The 21176-nt window shown below is 44.9% G+C and overlaps 1 protein-coding gene across 3 annotated transcripts in view; it reads left to right on the forward strand.

Moving 5' to 3' along the window:
* Window positions 1-21176, forward strand: part of LOC118214684 (sn1-specific diacylglycerol lipase alpha-like) — a 53778-nt gene that overhangs the window by 1167 nt on the left and 31435 nt on the right. The window lies entirely within an intron of this gene.

Here is a 21176-nt window from a genome sequence, read left to right on the forward strand (position 1 = left end):
AGGCATGTTTGTTTTTTTAACATCAGCTATTCACGACCTTTCGGATTAAAGGCATTGATTAAGATGCTTCGTGAATCCATTTGTTTTATTATTTTGCTTGCATCGCCATTATGACGCTAATGAGTTTTTAGCGCCCCGTGCACGTGCGTTCTCAAGCCCATTGACAGGGCCCTCTAGAGAGTATATTTTAGCGGAAACTGTCTCCATTAGACAAGAGCTTCGTCAATAATTGATCACCTGGCAAGTATAACTTTCACTCCTACCCTGGCGGGCTCTAATATTGAAAATACACCTGTGCTTTCAGGTCACCTGATGTCTGCTTGTCTCTGGCTGTTCAATTTCACTAATGCAACCAAGCATCTTTTTTTGGGGGGGGGGGGGGGGGGGCGCGCTTTCCTCTGCTGTAGTCTGTTTGCTTGTCGAACTCGTTACACATATCATAACCTAACCTAGCAGGCTGTGGCAGGTACATGTAGGCACCAGGCAGGTTGATTAGAGAATTAATGGAGAACCCCATTCCTGGAGCGTGGGTGCGTATCCAGGGTTTTGTTTCCACCAATTACCCTGGCTTAGTCAGCTAATTACCTGTGCACAGCAATGCCCATTCATAGATGAGACAACGGTAAAACGTTTCCTGTCGGGAGGGACACAAGAACTATGTTCAGGTCTCAATCGTTAGATTTTCAGTGAACATATATAAAATGTCAGATCAGGAAAATGATCTGGTTAATTACTCAGATGCCATTCGGATGTGATGTTAGTCCGTGGTCCAGTCTCACTGTCACCATTAGATATACTGTGGCTCTTCGGTAATTAACACTAGTGGAGTTGTTAATCCTGTTCCTCTGACCAGTTTCTCACAAATATAACCCTATTGCATCTGGCAACCCAGTCATCCCACCTACATCTGACTGGCAACCCAGTCCCTTGCAATCCCAGCCCGCTTCGATTCATCGCTCTGGTCCTGCGGGTCGTTGTTGTAAAAGAGAACCCCTCCCTGTGGGGGGCTTCTGAGTCGGCTTGCCTCCGGCTGCGGGGTTCTGCTTCAGCTGCGCGTTGCGTGCGCAGCGGAGAGTCCGTACGCGCGTTCACGTGCGCGGGCGTCGGTTGGGACGCAGGAAGGGGCCCGTTGAAAGTCACTTCGTTCCTGAGGGCGTGGCAGTTGAACAAAACCGTGAGGAGAGAGGGTCTCCTCCGCGAACCGTGGGCTAGCGCAGCTAGCGGGGATTTCCAGTGCTAACTGAGAGCTAGTGCATCACCAAATAGGTCTGCAGGTCTTGGCATTGTCCTTTCAATCAGCAGTGTCACACACAAGGGGAGTGAGACCTGCAAAACGCCTCACTTAGAACCAAATTTGCAGTGCCCTCCAAAAGTACGGGAACATCCATCCATTATCTAACCCAGTGGTTCTCAACCTCGGTCCTGGGGGCCTACTGTGTATGCTGGTTTTCGCTCCAACCACAGTTGCAATCTCAGAATTTTAACAAGCTGTTCATTTTTCTTAATTAGGTGTTTTTCATGTTAAGAGGAATTATTTACCCTCTTAAGCCACATTATGTCAGAAATTGCTATGCATGGCATGAAGAATAAATAATCCCATTGTGTTGCTTTTTAAGTGATTGTAAACGATCACTTAAAAAAGAGGTAACATTTTTTAACAGATCAAATTAACGAGTGGAATTAATTGGCTCCTAATTAGGTTGCTGAACACATGTGTTTAAGTGCTTTAAGTGCATAATATATCCCTTAAACTAATTAGCACAATACAGGTTTGACTTGTTATCATTTTCTTTGTTTTAGAATTCTTTGTTATCTATCAAATGATTTGATTTAGTGGCCAGCTGTCCACACTTTCCCCAATTAGGAACCTGTTGATTTGCCTCAGTCTTTATTTTGATTAGTTAAAATGTTTTTTTAACCTCTTTATGTAATCGTCTACAATATAGCACAATGTGAATATGGGACTTTTATTCTTCATGGCATGCATGGCTATTTCTGACACAATGTGGTTTTAAGTGGGCAAATAATCCCTCTGACATGAAAACCACCTAATTAAGGAAAAATAATAGCTTGTTACAATTCCGGGATTGCAATTGTGGTCGGAACGAAAACCAGCATACACAGTGGGCTCCCAGGACCAAGGTTGAGAACCACTGATCTAACACACGTATTCCTTATTCCACGGGAGGTGCTGGAGTCTATCCCAGCATGCATTGGGTGAGAGGCAGGAATACACCCTGGACAGGCCACCAATCTATCACAGGGCACTCACACTATTCATTTGCACACTCATACCTATGGGAAATTTGGTTTCTCCAGTTAACCTAACCTGCATGTCTTTTGATGTGGGAGGATACCGGAGTACCCGGAGGAAACACACATGGACACGGGGAGAACATGCAAACTCCACACAGAAAGGCCCAGGCCAGGATTCGAACCTTCTTGCTGTGAGGTGACAGTGCTACCTACTGCACCACCGTGTTGCCATAGAATGGGAACCGTAGAGTCAAATTTGTTATTTTGTTATTTGAATACGAGACATAAGCACGCTCCATACAGTAAGTGCCGGTTTTTATTCTACAAAGCATAGTTTGTTTATGCAGGTACAGGACATCAATAGCATTCTTAGCATTTTATTAGCACACTTCTGTACAGAACAAAGCATTTCATCAATAGTATAAATCACACTTTGAAACAGGCTGACAAGAAGGATAACATGCAAATAAGCTGGGAATGCAGGTTTGTTTACGTAGCTTTTGGTTGCCAGCCCCTTTTTATTGATCTTTCAATCTCTTCAATCAATCTCTTTCACCCCCCACCTGCCTCTTCTGTCCAACCACCCAACCCCAGGGGCATACACTAAACATAGTTTTGATTTTATTTGTTTTTTTCTTTCCTTTTTTTTTTTTTTTTTTACAATTGGCTGCTTGTCTGCTCTCGTGGCTTAATTTGAAATGACACAAACCTCTGAGAAATGACATGTCACTAAGCTGGAACAAATAAACCAATCGGGTTGAAGGACGGAGTGTAGCACAGTGGGTAAGGAACTAGTAACTTGTAACCGAAAGGTCGCAGGTTCGATTCCCGGGTAGGACACTGCCGTTGTACCCTTGAGCAAGGTACTTAACCGAAATTGCTTCAGTATATATCCAGCTGTATAAATGGATACAATGTAAAATGCTATGTAAAAAAGTTGTGTAAGTCGCTCTGGATAAGAGCGTCTGCTAAATGCCTGTAATGTAATGTAAATGGGTTGTCCATAATGTCTGTTACCGGGCAGAGGAGGTCGATGCTGCTTCTGTGGCCGTACGAGAGCTGAACTCTGGGCTGAAGAACTTCAGCCAAAAACCACCGACTCTCTCAGATCCTGCTCACTTAGCTGGGGAAATGGGCTTTCGTCATTCAAAACCCAGCCACTTATTTTCACTGTATGTGTGGGGAAGGTATTCTTCTTTTCAGTTTAGTTTGACTGGTGAGCACACGCCCACCTTGTTTCAGAGTTTTCAGTTCCCTCGGAATTTTCAAAGAAATGTGTTGCTTAGCAAGACATGCTATTGCAAGAACTAAGAACTTTGTTCCAGACAATCAAAGAATCTAAGAACAGACATTTCTTTGACAGTTATTGGAAATCTGCAGGAATTTCACCCTGGCGAACCTCGTTAAACCGTCTGACGTTCGGTCAAGTTCGAAGAGACAAAAACGCGCAATGTTCCCCTGCTCCACCTGACCCTTCCCCTCCATCGCTCAGACGTGCATGTGAGCGTGCGTACGTGTGTGTGAGCGTGTGTGTGAGCGTGTGAGCGTGTGTATGTGAGCGTGTGTGTTTGCGTGTGAGCGTGCGTGCGAGCGAGGCTTCACCATCCCTCTGGCCGTCGTCTTGCTGCCTCTCCCTCCCACGGATAAAAGTTTAAACCGTAAATTTGCACTTCTGTGGGTTGGCGGGGATCAATACGAGATTCTCTGCCAAGAGTTTACTTCTGAGCTGCCAAGCTTTCGCATGCTAAGCTTTGCACATGCTATAACTAAGTTATGCTTTATTACCATCTTATATAATGGCCCTTTTCGTGAATGTATTTCCACGTGTGATCGTTCACCTTACAAAAAAAAAAGAGCTTGTTTTAGTCTAAAGCGGTGGTTCCAACTGAGGCTGAAGGTCTTGGTGACGAGCTCCATGGTCCAGGTCGAACAAATTGGCTTGCCAGTACCGGGTTGGTCCGTTCGTCCTGCGGGTGACATTAGGTGGCATTCCGTTCCCTATCCTGGAGCCGTGAGAGAGGGCTTCGGTCCTCAGGCTACTCCCAGCCTCGTGTACACGGCTTTCACGTGTAGCGGAAACTTATCAAAAGTGAGCACGCAACGGCTCGGGCAACTAACGGAGTTAGTTACGAGCGTCACGACCGGCAGTAGGAGTTGTTACATAAACCTGCAGCACATCGTTAAACGGGCTGGCAGGCGCGAGAGGGCGTCGGGTGCGGTGCTGTGAAGCGGCGCGATGGATCCGAGCGCGCTGCGCTAAATGCAGCGGACGCACGTCCAGAGCTTGCTCACCCACGATGACCTCTCGAGAGTTTTTGGATGGGGAAAAGTCGGCTCGTTTGGCCACGACGCAGCGTGGGGGGCGCGGGGGGGTTTCGGCATGCGGCGGATAGATGAGCGGCGGCTTCGCTGTCCCGGCTGTTGTGGGAAGCCCCGTCCACCACTGGGGGAGCCAGAGAGGCCTTTTTTTTTAAAGGTACGGCAATGCGACCGATGGCCACGGTGTGCAGCGGCCCAGCAGGAATGTGAGGTTTTGATAAAAACTTGAAAGTAAGAGTGTATGGATTTGTCTTATCCTCCATTGGCTAGGATCAGAATTATTCAACCAATGGAGGGACTCGAGGACACATGACAGGGTCCTTTGGCTGATTCCAGTCTAGCGGTAGAATTCTGCATGTGCTGGAGGGAACGGACATTATATTGTATTGAGGGGTTGAGCACCTTGCCCAGTGGCGGTGCCTTACCTGGTCATCGAACCTACAACCTCTCGTTCTCTAACCCTTCCTTTGCCTCCCATGTGGCTCAGACCATTAGGATCAACACATCGGCCTCTGCTCAGGTCATTATAACGGATTACAGAGCAGGGAAGCAGTCCCAGCTGGTTGCACATATATAAGGTCGCGTGTGTCCAAAATTCCCAAACTGACAGATGATCTTCCAGAGGCTGGGTCAGACCTAAGGACTTTGCACTTGAAATTGGGAAAAAGATTTTTTTTTTGTGGCGTTAAAAAGTTTAAGGTGGAATTTCTATTGAATTGAGGCCTTGTCCACCGCCGAGGTGCACAACGAGGGCGAGTCCACTCCAGGATTTCGTGCCAACTTCTGCTCTCGGTTATCTACTTGCCTCAATCATGGGCTTTATTTGTTCTTGTTGATAAAGTTGTGAGATACAAACTGTGTGGGTGCTTGCTGAAAACATTCTGCTGCCATCCCGTAAACTGCTGCACTGAACCTGCTTTTGGCTTCTTCAGCGGTTAAAAATCTGTTGGGAAGACTAACTTCTGTGCTGAAAGGAAATTTCCTTATGTGACCCAATTTAAGCGCTCTACATCAGGGTGGGAAATCATTTGTACACGGTTTTCGTGTCAACCAGTTCCCATGCCTCATTTAGCTAATTACGCTAATTAGGATCACCCCTGGAGGGGGGCTAAACCGAAGCATTTGATACGAGGGACAGGCGAGCAGCTGTCATTCATGAGCTTATCGAGAACTTCAGCCCAAAATGTCAGGTCACGAAAGCCATCGGATGGTACTTGTGTCCCTATAGCAGAGGTAGGCATCGCTGGGCTGCGAACGGTATCCGTGCCATGTTAGCAACCGAATCGCTGAAGCATCACATTACATTACAGGCAGTTAGCAGACGCTCTTATCCAGAACAACTTACACAACATTTACATGGCATTTACATTGCGTCCATTTATACAGATGCATATATACTGAAGCAATGCAGGTTAAGGGTACAACGGCAGTGTCCTACCTGAGAATCGAACCTATTAGACCTTTAGGTTACAAGACCAACTCCTTACTCATTATACTACACTGCACAGCCACGTTGGCCCGCACGCTTCTCCTGTACAATAGTACGCTTTATTTTTAGTTGAGAAACAACCTTGACGTTTCAGGCCATCGGACTTTTACAAGGCGTTGTTTTATGAGCAACAGTCACGCAACAGGCGACATCTTCAAGCGCTGTGAGCGCGATGCCGAAATGGAAAGCAGGGGTTGTCCCGGCTGAAAACAAGGCTTTGGCGGTGACTTTGTGCGACGCCCACTGCGGACGGTCCAGCTTTACTGCCACTGGCAACTTGGCGCATCATCTCCCTGTGTTTAGCTACATTTAGAGCGTAAAGGCCTGGTTTTCAAGAAACCACCACAGTGTATTGAGATGTAAGCTATAAAAGCTGAATTGCGTAACAAAAATAAAATATTGAAGCAATTAAACTTTTTTTGTTTGTTTTTTTTTTGTGATTTCTCCTATAGGCTCCTATAGACTTTTCAATGCATGAAACACCCTGGAGAGGACGCACCATCAGTTGTGCACTGTCAGTGTTTTTTTGTTTTGTGACTAATAAAGTTTATTCAAAACTGAAACACCAACAGTGATTGTTGGCTAGTACTGTAACATTACAAGAAAAACCTGAAGAGTTTTTTTTTTTCCCCCCCCAGTGCCAGCAGTTTGTGGGAGTGGAAGCCACAATAGCTCATGTGACCGGGCTGTAACCGTGGCAGTCCGGGGGGGGGGGGGGCACCGCACCGCACCGCACCGCTCCGCTCGCGTCTCCCTGCCACTAACGGTGGAAATAGCAGAGCACCGGCCTCTTTAAAAACGGCCACGTACTGCAGCCCTCTCCTCCTACCGGCGCCTGTTAGCGCTACGCTAAACATAGAACATTCTGTCTCTTCTTCTCCCTCCCTCTCGTGGTCTTCCTCTTTTCATCTTTCCTTCGCTCTCTCTCTCTCTCTCTTTCTCTTTCTCAATCACTTTCCACACAGATTTGTGATGCGCCATATAGCTGCAGAAATATTGGCGTGACATTTAGAATGCGTCGGCCGTCGGTTCCTCTTTGTATCGAACCGTTTTTGCGTTCTTTATCTTGGCTGCGCAGGGTCTGGTCTTTGGCATGGACCTGCTCTCTTTCCCTGTACGAGAAGTAGTCTCTCACTCCCACTGACTCCTCTCTCTCTCTCTCTCCCTCCCTCCCTCCCTTTCTCTCTCTGTCTTTCTGTCTTCTGCATTCTCCCACTCTCTCCCACTCGTTCTCCTGCTATGTTAAGTCCACCTGGAACAATCACTACTAGAATTCTGCTGTTACTCTCTTCAGTAAGCCTGCCTGTAATCAGACTTGTGGCAGTTTCTGGTGTGTGAGTGTGTGTGTGTGTGTGTATGTGTGTGTGTGTGTATCTGCGTGTGTGCGTCTGTATGTGTGCATGTGAGTGTGCATGCATGCCTGTTTGCGTGTGTGTGCGAGCGCATGTATGCGTGCATGTGTGTGTGTTTGTGTGTGTGTGTGCGCGCGTGTGTGTGTGCGTACGTGTGCGTGTATGTGTTTGAGCCTTCACAGATCCTCGTAGATTTACAGCCAGCCTTCACAGGTCTGGTCACACCTGGTCTTGTGCAAAGGAAATTTAAGCCCGAATTTGATTTTCTGCAGTCAAGAGGTGAAATTCATTAATAATTTGCGCTCAATTTGTAATCCTGAAACTGCTGTACTAGGAGTGGAAATGGAGACTAACCCGAGCCTAAAGCAGGTACAGATGAGAGAAGAGGAAAAATGGCTTCCCTGGGGCTGCTGGGTAGATTATCCTCTTCAATCTCTTCCCTCATGCATGGAATGGCCCCACAGTCTGGTATCTGTTAAGGCACTGTTCTAGTGCATGGATGGGCCCCACAGTCTGGTATCTGTTAAGGCACTGCTCTAGTGCATGGAATGGCCCCACAGTCTGGTATCTGTTAAGGCACTGTTCTAGTGCATGGATGGGCCCCACAGTCTGGTATCTGGTAAGGCACTGCTCTAGTGCATGGATGGGCCCCACAGTCTGGTATCTGTTAAGGCACTGTTCTAGTGCATGGATGGGCCCCACAGTCTGGTATATGTTAAGGCACTGTTCTAGTGCATGGATGGGCCCCACAGTCTGGTATCTGTTAAGGCACTGCTCTAGTGCATGGATGGGCCCCACAGTCTGGTATCTGTTAAGGCACTGCTCTAGTGCATGGATGGGCCCCACAGTCTGGTATCTGGTAAGGCACTGTTCTAGTGCATGGATGGGCCCCACAGTCTGGTATCTGTTAAGGCACTGTTCTAGTGCATGGATGGGCCCCACAGTCTGGTATATGTTAAGGCACTGTTCTAGTGCATGGATGGGCCCCACAGTCTGGTATCTGTTAAGGCACTGTTCTAGCATATGGATGGCCCCCACAGTCACTGTTCTAGTGCATGGATGAGCCCCACAGTCTGGCCTATGTAATCTTAGCAATGTTGCATGTGCTTTTCAAGGCATATCTTTACTCTGCGTATCAATAAATTATGCAGTTGTTTCAGTATCCATTAAGTGAAGGATATTTGACAGCAGTACTCTAAAGCAGCGCCGTAGTTCCATTGCGTTCTTGCCCAGTTGTGGTGTCGGGTGTTTAATGGGGCAGTCCGGGTTAGGAGCTTAGTCCGCAGCGGGAACGCAGGGCGGGGCTGGGATTAGGAACAGCAGCTTTCCCATCACGAGGCTACCGCCCTCCCCGCCCTCCCCGTCCCCCCCCCCAGCGTCACGCGGGTCCTCCCACAGGGCTCCTTTCTGTTAGCCCTGGTAAAAAAAAATTCTACAATGACGACGGTGGCCTTGTGTTCCCCGCCCTGCCGCGTCACCGCAGGCGCGCAAGCTGATTGGAGGGAAGCTACCAATCGGAGCCCTGAAAGCCCTTCCTGATGACGCTGCGAGTTCCGACACGAGCAAAGGTGCATGCACCTGAGGGGGTTCACTCCTGTGACCGACCCTGCCGTAGTACTGGGAAGCAGTGTAGTATAATGGGTAAGGAGCTGGTCTTGTAACCTGAAGGTCACAGGTTCGATTCCCGGGTAGGACCCTGCTGTTGTACCCTTGAGCGAGGTACTTAACCTGCACTGCTTCAGTATATATCCGGCTGTATAAATGGACGCAATGTAAATGCTGTGTAAAAATGTTGTGTAAGTCGCTCTGGATAAGAGCATCTGCTAAATGCCTGTAATGTAATTATCAAAAATGTTAGTAACAACAAGTAACAAGTAAGACTGAGCTAATTAAATAGTTAAGGGTGAACTCGGATCAGTCCTTACAGGGGTCTCTTGTTTGCATGCATGAAACATTTTTTCACCTTGTCATAGGCACTGCCTCCAGCCTTCAGAAACCAGAGCCTGCTTAGCCTCCGCAGGACCAGAACGCTCCAGGGCCTCAGTAATGAATTAGCCCGATCGTTTATTCAATCCGCCGCGTTGATGAAGTCCAGAGCCACGGCCGCGGACAGCAGGCGTTTCCCCGACGACGAGGCTTCGCCGCGGCCCCGCGGTGCCGCCGTTTCCGCCACCCAACCGGAGCGGTCGGCGGGAACGAACGCCGGCACGCGCCAGCGCCAGGAAAAGATTCGCTCGCCCTCGAACCCGCTGGCTTGCTCCAGCTCGCGTTTCAAACGCCGTCTTCAGGAAAAGGAAACAGTTTTGAGTAGCTTCAGAATCCGCATCTGTTATTTTCTGACCCGAGTTGATATTGGCAATAAATTGGTTTTCATTTCATTTTTTTTTATGTGCAATAATGTGACAATTATACTAATTATATTCTTAGCGTATTTCCTGATATATATCCAAAATTCGAAGAGCTTATGCTTTATAGCATCACCATATATATCAGCTAGGGTTAAAGAAAGGGTAATACCCTTGTAAAGAGGTTACTGCGTCAGGCATATACGTACCCAATACAGGTTGTGTACACCATTGCGTAGCGTCTGGAATTCTGAAGGGGGGAACACGAAACCGTTCTTTGATGTGAAATTTGATCAGCGTGGTTTGGTAGAAATGGAAGAGGCCATCTCGGCCATTGTTATAGAGTTTCTCCCGAATGCTCTGCTGGGTTTGTGTCATGTGACTGAGGAGGCCGCCTGTCACATGGATGCCGTCAGTGCCACTCTCTTTGAACCACTGCGATACACCTGCTCTTTGGATGGGTTTGTTGGAAAACACCCCGCTTTGTTGAGTGGTAGCAGTGTACCTGTGTGTTGAGTGGTAGTAGTGTACCTGTATGTTGAGTGGTAGCAGTGTACCTGTGTGTTGAGTGGTAGCAGTGTACCTGTGTGTTGAGTGGTAGTAGTGTACCTGTGTGTCGAGTGGTAGCAGTGTACCTGTGTGTTGAGTGGTAGTAGTGTACCTGTGTGTTGAGTGGTAGTAGTGTCCCTGTGTGTTGAGTGGTAGCAGTGTACCTGTATGTTGAGTGGTAGTAGTGTACCTGTGTGTTGAGTGGTAGCAGTGTACCTGTGTGTTGAGTGGTAGTAGTGTACCTGTGTGTTGAGTGGTAGCAGTGTACCTGTGTGTTGAGTGGTAGTAGTGTACCTGTGTGTCGAGTGGTAGCAGTGTACCTGTGTGTTGAGTGGTAGTAGTGTACCTGTGTGTTGAGTGGTAGTAGTGTACCTGTGTGTTGAGTGGTAGCAGTGTACCTGTGTGTTGAGTGGTAGTAGTGTACCTGTGTGTTGAGCGGTAGTAGTGTACCTGTGTGTTGAGTGGTAGCAGTGTACCTGTGTGTTGAGTGGTAGCAGTGTACCTCTGTGTCTCGTGGTAGCAGTATACCTGTGTGTTGAGGGGTAGTAGTGTACCTGTGTGTTGAGTGGTAGCAGTGTACCTGTATGTTGAGTGGTAGTAGTGTACCTGTGTGTTGAGTGGTAGTAGTGTACCTGTGTGTTGAGTGGTAGCAGTGTACCTGTATGTTGAGTGGTAGTAGTGTACCTGTGTGTTGAGTGGTAGCAGTGTACCTGTATGTTGAGTGGTAGTAGTGTACCTGTGTGTTGAGTGGTAGCAGTGTACCTCTGTGTTGAGTGGTAGCAGTGTACCTGTATGTTGAGTGGTAGTAGTGTACCTGTGTGTTGAGTGGTAGCAGTGTACCTCTGTGTTGAGTGGTAGCAGTGTACCCGTGTGTTGAGTGGTAGTAGTGTACCTGTGTGTTGAGTGGTAGCAGTGTACCTGTGTGTTGAGTGGTAGCAGTGTACCTGTGTGTTGAGTGGTAGTAGTGTACCTGTGTGTTGAGTGGTAGTAGTGTACCTGTGTGTTGAGTGGTAGTAGTGTACCTGTGTGTTGAGTGGTAGTAGTGTACCCGTGTGTTGAGTGGTAGTAGTGTACCCGTGTGTTGAGTGGTAGTAGTGTACCCGTGTGTTGAGTGGTAGTAGTGTACCAGTGTGTTGAGTGGTAGAAGTGTACCCGTGTGTTGAGTGGTAGTAGTGTACCCGTGTGTTGAGTGGTAGTAGTGTACCTGTGTGTTGAGTGGTAGTAGTGTACCTGTGTGTTGAGTGGTAGTAGTGTACCTGTGTGTTGAGTGGTAGTAGTGTACCTGTGTGTTGAGTGGTAGTAGTGTACCTGTGTGTTGAGGGGTAGTAGTGTGGCAGCAGTGTAGTATAATGGGTAAGGAATTGGTCTTGTAACTAAGGGGCACAGGTTTGATTCCCAGGTAGAACACTGCTATTGTACTATTGTATTGTACTTGAGCAGGGTACTTAACCTTCACTGCTTCAGTATATATCCAGCTGTCTATATGGATGCAATGTAAATGCTATGTAATAAAAAAAAAAAAAAAAGTTTTGTAAGTCGCTCTGGATAAGAGTGTTTGCTAAATGCCTGTAATGTAGTGTAGTTATGTTTCTCTTTCTTTCAGACACACGCCCAAGGTTTTCACCATTGCAGCATTGACTTTTACTGCCTTTATAGCAGACAAGCCAGAACACATGAACACATTCCGTGTCCCCTAACGATGCAGTTTTGCACTGCCGTTCAGTCAGAATGTGTCATTATTTCCCCTGTCTGCATCATGGGTGTGTGGGCTTAGCGCTCGCATTCTTTTTTTGAACACACACACACACACACACACACACAGGCAAAAAAACACACACACACAGACAAACACACACACACACACACAGCACCACACAAACATGCACACATGCACGCACACACACACAGCACTGCACACACACTTTGCAGTGATCCACGCTTAACGTTTTGGTCGTCATAGTGCGGGAATCTAATAACAATAATAATAATAAATAAATAATAATATTTATTGTAATTGTTATTATGTGAGCACTGACTACTTCAGAACCACTTGGGAGGGCTTGGGTTGTCAACTCAGCACTGCAGAATAGGTTTTCAAGAGAATAATCTGTAGCGCTCTTATTGTTATTTGGTCCACGAAATACAGCTTTTTCATAATAAATCCATCCAGGACATTGTTGTTGCTGTCGAAATGGTCGAAATTGGATGGTCACATCTAATTATGGTGTTCACCAGACCGTAGTGGACAGCTTAACACGTTATGTTTTCAATTCAGTGTTCTTTTCCCCTGAAGACTGCTTTTCAGACCAAAGATTTGCAACGGGACGATCTGCCCCTGCCAACTCTTCGCAAAGCTCAGGGTTCGATGAGATGAGACGTTGCTTACGGTTACCATAGCGACGAACCTTTCCTTGTTTACAGTTACTTACTTGTTGGTTTCCGTAATCATCAGGTGAATACCTAGGTCAATATAGCGAAAGTGGACGAAAGTAGTAGCGATAGTGAGATGCTCGCTCTAGCGACAATACGGCTAATGAAAGCAAGGCTTCGTAAGAGCCAACACCAGGTACAGTGTAGCCAATGTCTACCTAATTCATCATTACAAAGAACCTTCTGTTTTTTACTGAAACAACTTTATGAAGTGTCAACGATTGCTTTTTTCGATGTGGAACGTACTACGGAAAATAGTCCCCATCAAAATGAACAATTTGCTGTTTTGAAGTAAGTTTTCTAAAAACTTCTCTGGCCCCGTTTTTCATGATAATAGGTGGTGTTTTCTGAAAATGAAAATGTACACTATGACCAAATGTATCTGGACATCCCTTGGTCTGTTTTTCATGATTTGGGCTAGGCCACCTTAGTTCTAGTGAAGGCAAATCCTAATGCCACAGCATACAATGCTCCCCAACAGAATGGGGAAGGCCTTTTACTGTTTCAGCATGACAGTGCCCCCAGGCACACAGCGAGGTCCATATAAAAATGGTTTTGTCGAGAACGGTGTGGAAGAACTTGACTGCACAGAGCCCTGACCTCAACCCCATCCAACACCTTTGGGATAAATTGGAAAGCTAACTGCAAGCTAGGCCTAATCACCCAATCAGTGCCCAACCTCACTAATGTGCTTCTGGCTGAATGGATGCAAATTCCTGCCGCAATGCTCCAACAAATAGTATAAAGCCTTTTCAGAAGAATGGAGGTTGCTATAGCAGTAAAGGGAGGACCAACTCCATATCAATCCCCATAATTTTGGGTGAGGTGTTGGATGTCAGGCACATACCTTTGGCCATGTAGTGTAACTTTCTGAGCTGTATTTGATGTTTTTACGCACAATTTGAATGGCAGGCTTCCTAGTTGAGTGCTAATTCGGGTTGGGGAATTTGTGGTTTTGAGTGTCGGACGGAAACATTGTAGGTTTTGGTCTTATCAAAGGCCGTGCTGATGGAAAAAATAAAATGACGCTGGTCTTGTCCTTTAAAGCACCAAGCGGTGTTGCATTTATGAGCCCCAATGTCTCAGATCAAATCCGGACCGTGCCCGTGCCGACTGTGGGCAGGAGCTCCACAGGGTGGCGCGAAATTGGCACCTGCACCACCCGGGGTGCGGGAGGGATCAGTCTCAGATAGGGATCCGCGTTTGGTCGCTCTCGATTGATCCCCATTGGACGAAAAGCGCTCTTGTAAGACTGCACTCAAAACGTCATGTAATAGCAGTAGTAGTCGTAATAATAATAACAATAATTCCTTACGTTTAAATAGCGCTTTTCTCAAAACTCAAAGCGCTTTTTACAGCGATGAGGGGAACGCACCTCAGCCGCTACCAATGCATAGCACCCACCAGCCATTTTGCGCCAGAACGCTCACCGTACATCAGCTGAGGTGGAGAGGGAGAGGACGATCTCAGCCAATTAACCTGGGGGATGATTGGGCGGCAGGTTGTGAGAGCCAAGCCAACATTTTTTGTTGATACTAACTAGGGCTATGAAGTTTGCACGGCCTCTTAAAGGGAACTTTTGCCCTGAATTCAGTTGCCCTGAATGGCCAGCACACAGTGAATTCATGAAATAAAGTTAAGTCCAGCCCACTTCCATCTTGCGCCATACGCGCTAGCATTGTTCAAATGCCAAAATTTACGCAGATGCTTTTCTTAATCTGCGCTAACTACTTGAGCCATGTGTTTGCCAATTGCTTTCCAGTTCCCCAGATAGGGCCCTTAATCTCTTTAGCCTCAGCAAAGGAGACTAGGGGCAGATTTGATTGCGGTATTAACATTTTTAAAGAGATTAATGAAAGGGATTACAGAAACTATTTTAAGGTGAGTTCTCTGGCACCACAGGAAGAGAAAGCAGGCAGAACATTGTTCATTATTGATAACAATTTTAGCCCTTTAAGGTGTAAGATGACAAAACTGTGATTAGAATGTTCTTAACAGAACATTCTAGTGCTGATGTAACAATCACTACTATTAACCAGCGGAGTTCTAGAACACTTAGAATGTTGAAAAAGCATTTCGAAAAACCTTTCTCTTCGAAGGGTCAAAGATCAAACAATGGCGATACTGTAATCAACCAGTCCAAATCTCACCTGTACAAGAAATTAGTTCATCTGAAATCACCTTGCCAATGTAAAGAACTTCTTGAAGCTCTTCAAGAAGTTTTTGATCCAGGCTTCCCTAGACATAGACTCCATGATTCTTTTTTTTTTTTTTTCATTGGTTTCCATAAAAAGGTTCAGTTTCATTAACTTCGTTTTTTTACAGTACCACTCCTTCAGAGACTTGACAAATGTACATGCCCTTTGGCTTGAATCTGTTTAACCTTGCAGAATAGCCTTAATCAAACTGATCTATTAAACATTGTGAGGTTTAAATAAAAATAAAAACACCAGCATTTGAAGAATTTGCTTTATTTTTCAGCTTAATTTTCAAGGTCAAGGGTCCTTGTAATGTGGAGAAGGCTTTTGTACGGGGTATGTTCACTCTGACCACCTTTGAAACCTTTCTTGGATTAAACATTTGTATTCCTCCAGCAGTCTGACTGCTGTGATTGATCTGTTGCAGGAAGTGTCTGTTATCAATGGGAACGATAGGGACTTCCTTTACTCATTTAAAAGAACTGGGTTATTGATTTTAGCAGGCAACAGAACCTAATATTTCCTGTTGAAAGAAAAGATAGGGTTTAGTTAAACCCCCATGATATCGATGGTTTATTTGATTAATTTCATGAATTCACAGTGCACACTGAATGTTGGGCAGGGGACAGGACTGTACAGAACTACAAGTAATTTGCTCTATGTCTTTTCAACACTTCAGTGAATTTTGCTTGTAGCTGGGATGGGAATATCACCCAGAGATTCTAGAAAATTTGACGAGTTTTTTTAAAACCACCGCCACCAATGTTCTGCAGTGATATGAGGTGACCAGTGACGAGGTGGATTCGTGCTATACTGCGGAACAAGCTGTTAATTAGAATTCATCTCGTTAATTCTACACTTGCACTCCAGCTGTTGCTGTTATTAAATATTACCTCCTGATTACATGCTGGTTTGGTAGTGTTGTCAACTTGTGTTTTTAACATATTTTGTTCTCTGTTATTTACTTACGTATATTGGTTGTATTGTTCTTGTAGTTTTCATTAGGCAAAAAAAAAATCCGATTTACATTTTTTTCTCAGCTTTTAAAATCTGCCGGCATGTACTCCTTTACGCGAGTAAACCGTACCTCCCCAAGTCACAATCTATAAATGTTCATTATCATCAAAGTAATATATGTTTAAAATATTTGTTACCACACCAAAATGGTGTGCCATTCCACAGAGATGCAGTAACATAACCACAAGAGTTCCTGAGATGCATGTCTGTGTAAGCACACGGAGGTCTATTTGTTGCCTCAGGCATCCCAGAAAACATGCATCTACTGCAGATTACAGAGAAATGCCCCGTCGTTCATATCTGGTCGCTGATTTTTGAATCTGTACGATTTCGTCTGAGCTACGAGCTATCTCCTCTCTGGCAGTGCGTCCTGGGAAAAAATGCATAGCCGCCGCGAGCGAGCCGGTACATGTGTCTGAACATGTCCGCTCCGGGGCCGGGGAAAGTGTTGCCAGCTGACGGAGAATGAAGTCGTAAAGCTGTCAGCGCCTCTGCGGGAAGACTTGGGGGAGGGCGGGGTGTGCGAAGTGCCGGCGGTAAGCGTGAGCGCGAGACCGATGAGCGTGACCAGAGCCGAGCCGCAACGACGGCAAGACCCCGAGCTTTCTAAGCAGTACGTTTGCGGTAGAGAAGAATTTAACAGCGGGTGTGCCGCTTTATTTTGTGTGGCTTCGTGAGAGAGTGGTACAGTGTAAGATTATTGCTGCGTTAAAATACCTTTCCTTGTCCCGGAAGGATCTGAAGTGGCTGCCGTAACAGGGAACATTTTAGATGTTCCATAAACAAAGGAAAACTTGAATCATTCTCTCACGTGCCTCCTGCATTGAAGGACGCAGCAATGCATTTTTTGCTGAAGCCACTTGAGCTTACAGGACTCCAAGTCCCACAATGCTTTGTTTTGAGATAATAATTTACATAACGTAAATAACATAAACGTTGATGCATAAATATAACAAAAGGAGGAAAGGAATGAAGGGAGGATTAATTTTGTGAATATATGTAAACCACAATAATTGAGAGCCACTGAAATGTGTGATAGGTTGAACAAATAGCACGTAGTGACAGAAAGATCATGACAGATCAGTAGCTATATAAAAGACAAATGATATCTATATAAAAGACAAATTACATCAAGTAAAATGGAATGTTTTCAATATAATTAAAAAAATATATAGGCTATATGCATAATGGAGCTAACACTAATGTTTTAAAACCAAGAAAGATATAACGGGATTAGAGCCCCTGTGCTGGGGGGGGGGGGGGGGGGGGTTCTGACTCACTCTTACTGCAAAATGATGTTCGAATTCTTGAAAACTTTTTATCTCTTCTCTTTTCCTCATCTCCTCTGCTTTTACGCTGTGACCTGTTCAGAAGGATGCAAGGAAAGAAACATGGAAACATTCTGAAAGAATTTTAATAATAAGCGCGAGCTTTCTGGCACAAAATGGCTCCCGTGTCTTAACCCAGGGGGTGCTGTGCATTGGAGGTGGTTGAGGTCCCCCCCCCTCCCCCCCACCTCTCTGTGTTAACTCATTTGACGGCTGTATGAATGCAGTCCGTTATTGTTGCTATACTACGGTGACACGCTGTCCCGTTCCCCCCACACGGAGCCGGGACTTCGGCTGTGGAACGATGCCCGGCGATATCTCTCCCACGTTTGGCTCTGTTGGCCCAATTAAAGCGACTCCAGGTCGGCTGAACGGCACAGCGCTGCCGGCTGCGCGCGAGGGAGCCCGTTACTGTGGGTTACGCGGCGCGTACACGGAGCAGTGGTTTAGGCAGGGGCGACGAAGCCTCGCGAAACGACCCGGTTCCCAGGCTTTGTTTCAAAGCCGTTTCTGAACCCGCCGTTCTGACGCGTCGCGTTGCACCCTGGGAAGATTCCGCGAGCGCGTTTTAGGAGGTAATTAAGCGGACCGCCTGTCCAAAACGTAAACAAAGCCTTCTGCAAATACAGACGGATGTAGGCCTACCGTTGAACAATTTGCTATTTTCAATTTAGGCATTTAGCAGATGCTGTGTTTGTCAGATACCAAAGTGTCAGCGCGTTTAAGCTGCCAATCGCCGTAGAGACCAGGGAAGCGACATTCATATCAGTGACATTACTGGGGTGGGCATCACCAGACCTGCTAAATCAAAGGGACAGAAAGTTCATGGGCAGGTTTAAACGTTCAGAGCCGTGTTGTCTTGCAGCTGGGCAACATGTATATCATTAGCGTGGTCATAATGTATGCAGTGAAGTTTACCAAACTGATTTTAAATGACTGCTATGAAATGATCTCAGCACAGGGTTAGGACAACTGTCACAAGCTGTAGCACATTGTCTCAACTGGTTATGACACATGTTATAACATGTTTATGACTATGTTATATGGGCATTTTTGGAATATAGCTGAAGTATTTGATATGATTTGTTTATTGCCCGAGAGAAGCAGGACCTGCCATTTTGTAATGTAAGCCTGGGATAGCCTTCACAATGTACCTGTACATCCGCAGTCCAGCGTTCATAACTTCGCTTCACTTACGCTGGGATGTGATTCGTCCTGCTTTTTTCCTGATTTACCTGGAAATAGGTCTTGTAACCTGAAGGTCACAGGTTCGATTCCCGGGTAGGACACTGCCATTGTACCCTTGAGCAAGGTACTGAACCTGCATTGCTTCAGTATATATCCAGCTGTATAAATGGATGCAATGTAAAGTTGTGTAAGTTGTCTCTGGAAAAGAGCATCTGCTAAATGCTTGTAATGAAATGCATTTTTTTTTCAAACCCTAAATATCTTGTCCAGATGCACAGGACTTGGTTATGTAATAAGCACATATATAATCGTGTTATTGTTAATCAGGAAAAAATCACATCTACCAGTGCTTCGCTTCTTAATATAGGCCTACTGTCCCTCTCCTTCTCTTGCTCTTGCTGTTCCTCTCTGAAATTCACTTTCAAATATGCTTTCTTGGCATGAGTACACTACAGTATTGCCAGAGCAGTCATTTGAGTGTCTCTCTTCTCGATGAATTGATATTTTTTTCTCTCACGTGTGTGCTATCGTCCAAATTTTCTTCCAAATTGGAGAGTTTTTGTACATTTTTTAACCAAGATTTTGGGTGTTCAGGATCAATCTTGCCTAATATTTACAATTTCCTGGGTGAATATTAGGCAGTTTTTTACAGACCTATTTATATATTTTACAGAATGTCCTTTTGATTGCATAGAAAGCCCTATGCATTTAAATGCATTCACTTTCAGATAACAGTTCCCCAAGGCAATGGTTTCTCTCTCTCCCTTTATTCCCTTCTCTATCACTCTATCTGCAAGAGCAACGTAATAAATATTTCATGCATATACTTAGGGTTGCGAAGGGTCCGGTAAATTCTCAGAAACTTTCTAGAAGCATTCCATGGGTATTTAAGATCTGGAATTTTGCCAATTTGCCCAATTTCAGTATTAGATGTTAGCTTATGATAGTGAATAATTATGAGGGGAAAATAGACATAAAAAGGTAAGTCCAGATGTTGTGGGATATTTTGGTTAAAATGTCCCCATTTAATGGAAATACACAGCGCATTCATTCAGACGGAGTACATTATTCATCATTCCTGTTTTTTGTTATCCAGTGAAAGAATCCTATAGGAAAAGTAAACAAATTTAAAGTTCAACTGTGAACTAAATTGTCGATTTTTTAATTTCTATTTATAGGTTTTGCAGGTATGTCTAGTCATGATAAGGTAAAAAAGTTTATGTTTCTGAATGCATATGACATTGTAAATGGAGCCTGTGCATTAACCTCCACAATTTCCCGTTAATTCCCGTATATTACCATTAATTCCCATGGAAAGTTTCCCTGAATATTCCCTAAATTTTGCAACCTTGATTTTTTAGTTTTTTACTTTGTTGATCTTGAATCCCCTTTATTTATAAAATAAATTATTTAACATATGAATAGGCCTATATAAATATAGCATTTTTCCTTTTTCATTAAATTGTTCTTTACTGTTAAGTAGGGATGGGTGATGACGTGAAAATATATATGTGGTTTTTCAGATGATTGGTGATACACAATACATAATACTATGTTTTATGTTGGTGTGGTTAATGTTTAATCATGATAATATATTTAATAAACAAATGTTTTTGGCTCTAGAACTTTTACCTCAGTTTTTAGTTTATCTTATTTGTATTGATTGTTTATTGTCTGTGCCTTATCCGATTTTATTTTATATTTTGAGGAGAATGTTCTTTGGCGATATATATTTGTAAGAGTGGATGAAGACTCAGAGCTGTAGCATGATTGGCAGTTGTTCAGTGGAAGTGGAATTTGAGCAGGATGAATGATGAAACGATCCGGTAGAGTGAAAGCAATTGAAGAAATGTCCGTGGAAAGTCGCCATGTAGGCTATTTATACTGTAGCACTTGTTGCATAAATCCCACTCTTTTAAAGTTTTGGCTTATATCCGTGGTAAGAAGGAAATCCTGTTTTAGCAACAATGACCAATTTTGCTTTATCCAGGTAGTATTTCTGAATTATCCATCTGACGGAAACGGTGTAACTGGCTTGATATTGCCGTTTGACCACGTTTCTGATTGCTTTATCCACACCACAGCAGGTAATCTGAAAGTGTGTTTGTGCTGTTGGGTGTGGTGCTCTACAGCAAAGATTTGGGTGTCCTTGAGTAAACAGCTTGTGGAACTTTGCAGGAAACTCTATATTTTGTTTTGTAACAATCCAATAAGCTTTAATTCTGCCGTTCTGCCTGAATCCCGTCCTGATTTTTTCTGATGTGGTCCAGAATTCTCAGTGATTTATGTTGGATCTGTTTGGTTGAAAAATGGTCATGATGCTGGTTGAGTAAAGGTTGAATTAGTCTCTCTCTCTTTTGATCATGATGTCGGACATGGTTGAATGACGGTCGTGATGCTGGCTGAGTAATGGTTGAGTAACGGTCATGGTGCTGGTTGAGTAATGGTCATGATGCTGGTTGAGTAATGGTCATGATGCTGATTGAGTAACGGTCATGATGCTGGTTGAGCAATGGTCATGGTGCTGGTTGAGTAATGATTGAGTAATGGTTGTGATGCTGGTTGAGTAATGGTTGAGTAATGGTCGTGATGCTGGTTGAGTAATGGTTGAGTAATGGTCATGGTGCTGGTTGAGTAATGGTTGAGTAACGGTCATGATGCTGGTTGAGTAATGGTTGAGTAATGGTCATGATGCTGTTTGAGTA

Source organism: Anguilla anguilla, chromosome 16 (genome assembly GCF_013347855.1).
Source record: "Anguilla anguilla isolate fAngAng1 chromosome 16, fAngAng1.pri, whole genome shotgun sequence".
Classification (NCBI taxonomy): Eukaryota; Metazoa; Chordata; class Actinopteri; order Anguilliformes; family Anguillidae; genus Anguilla; species Anguilla anguilla.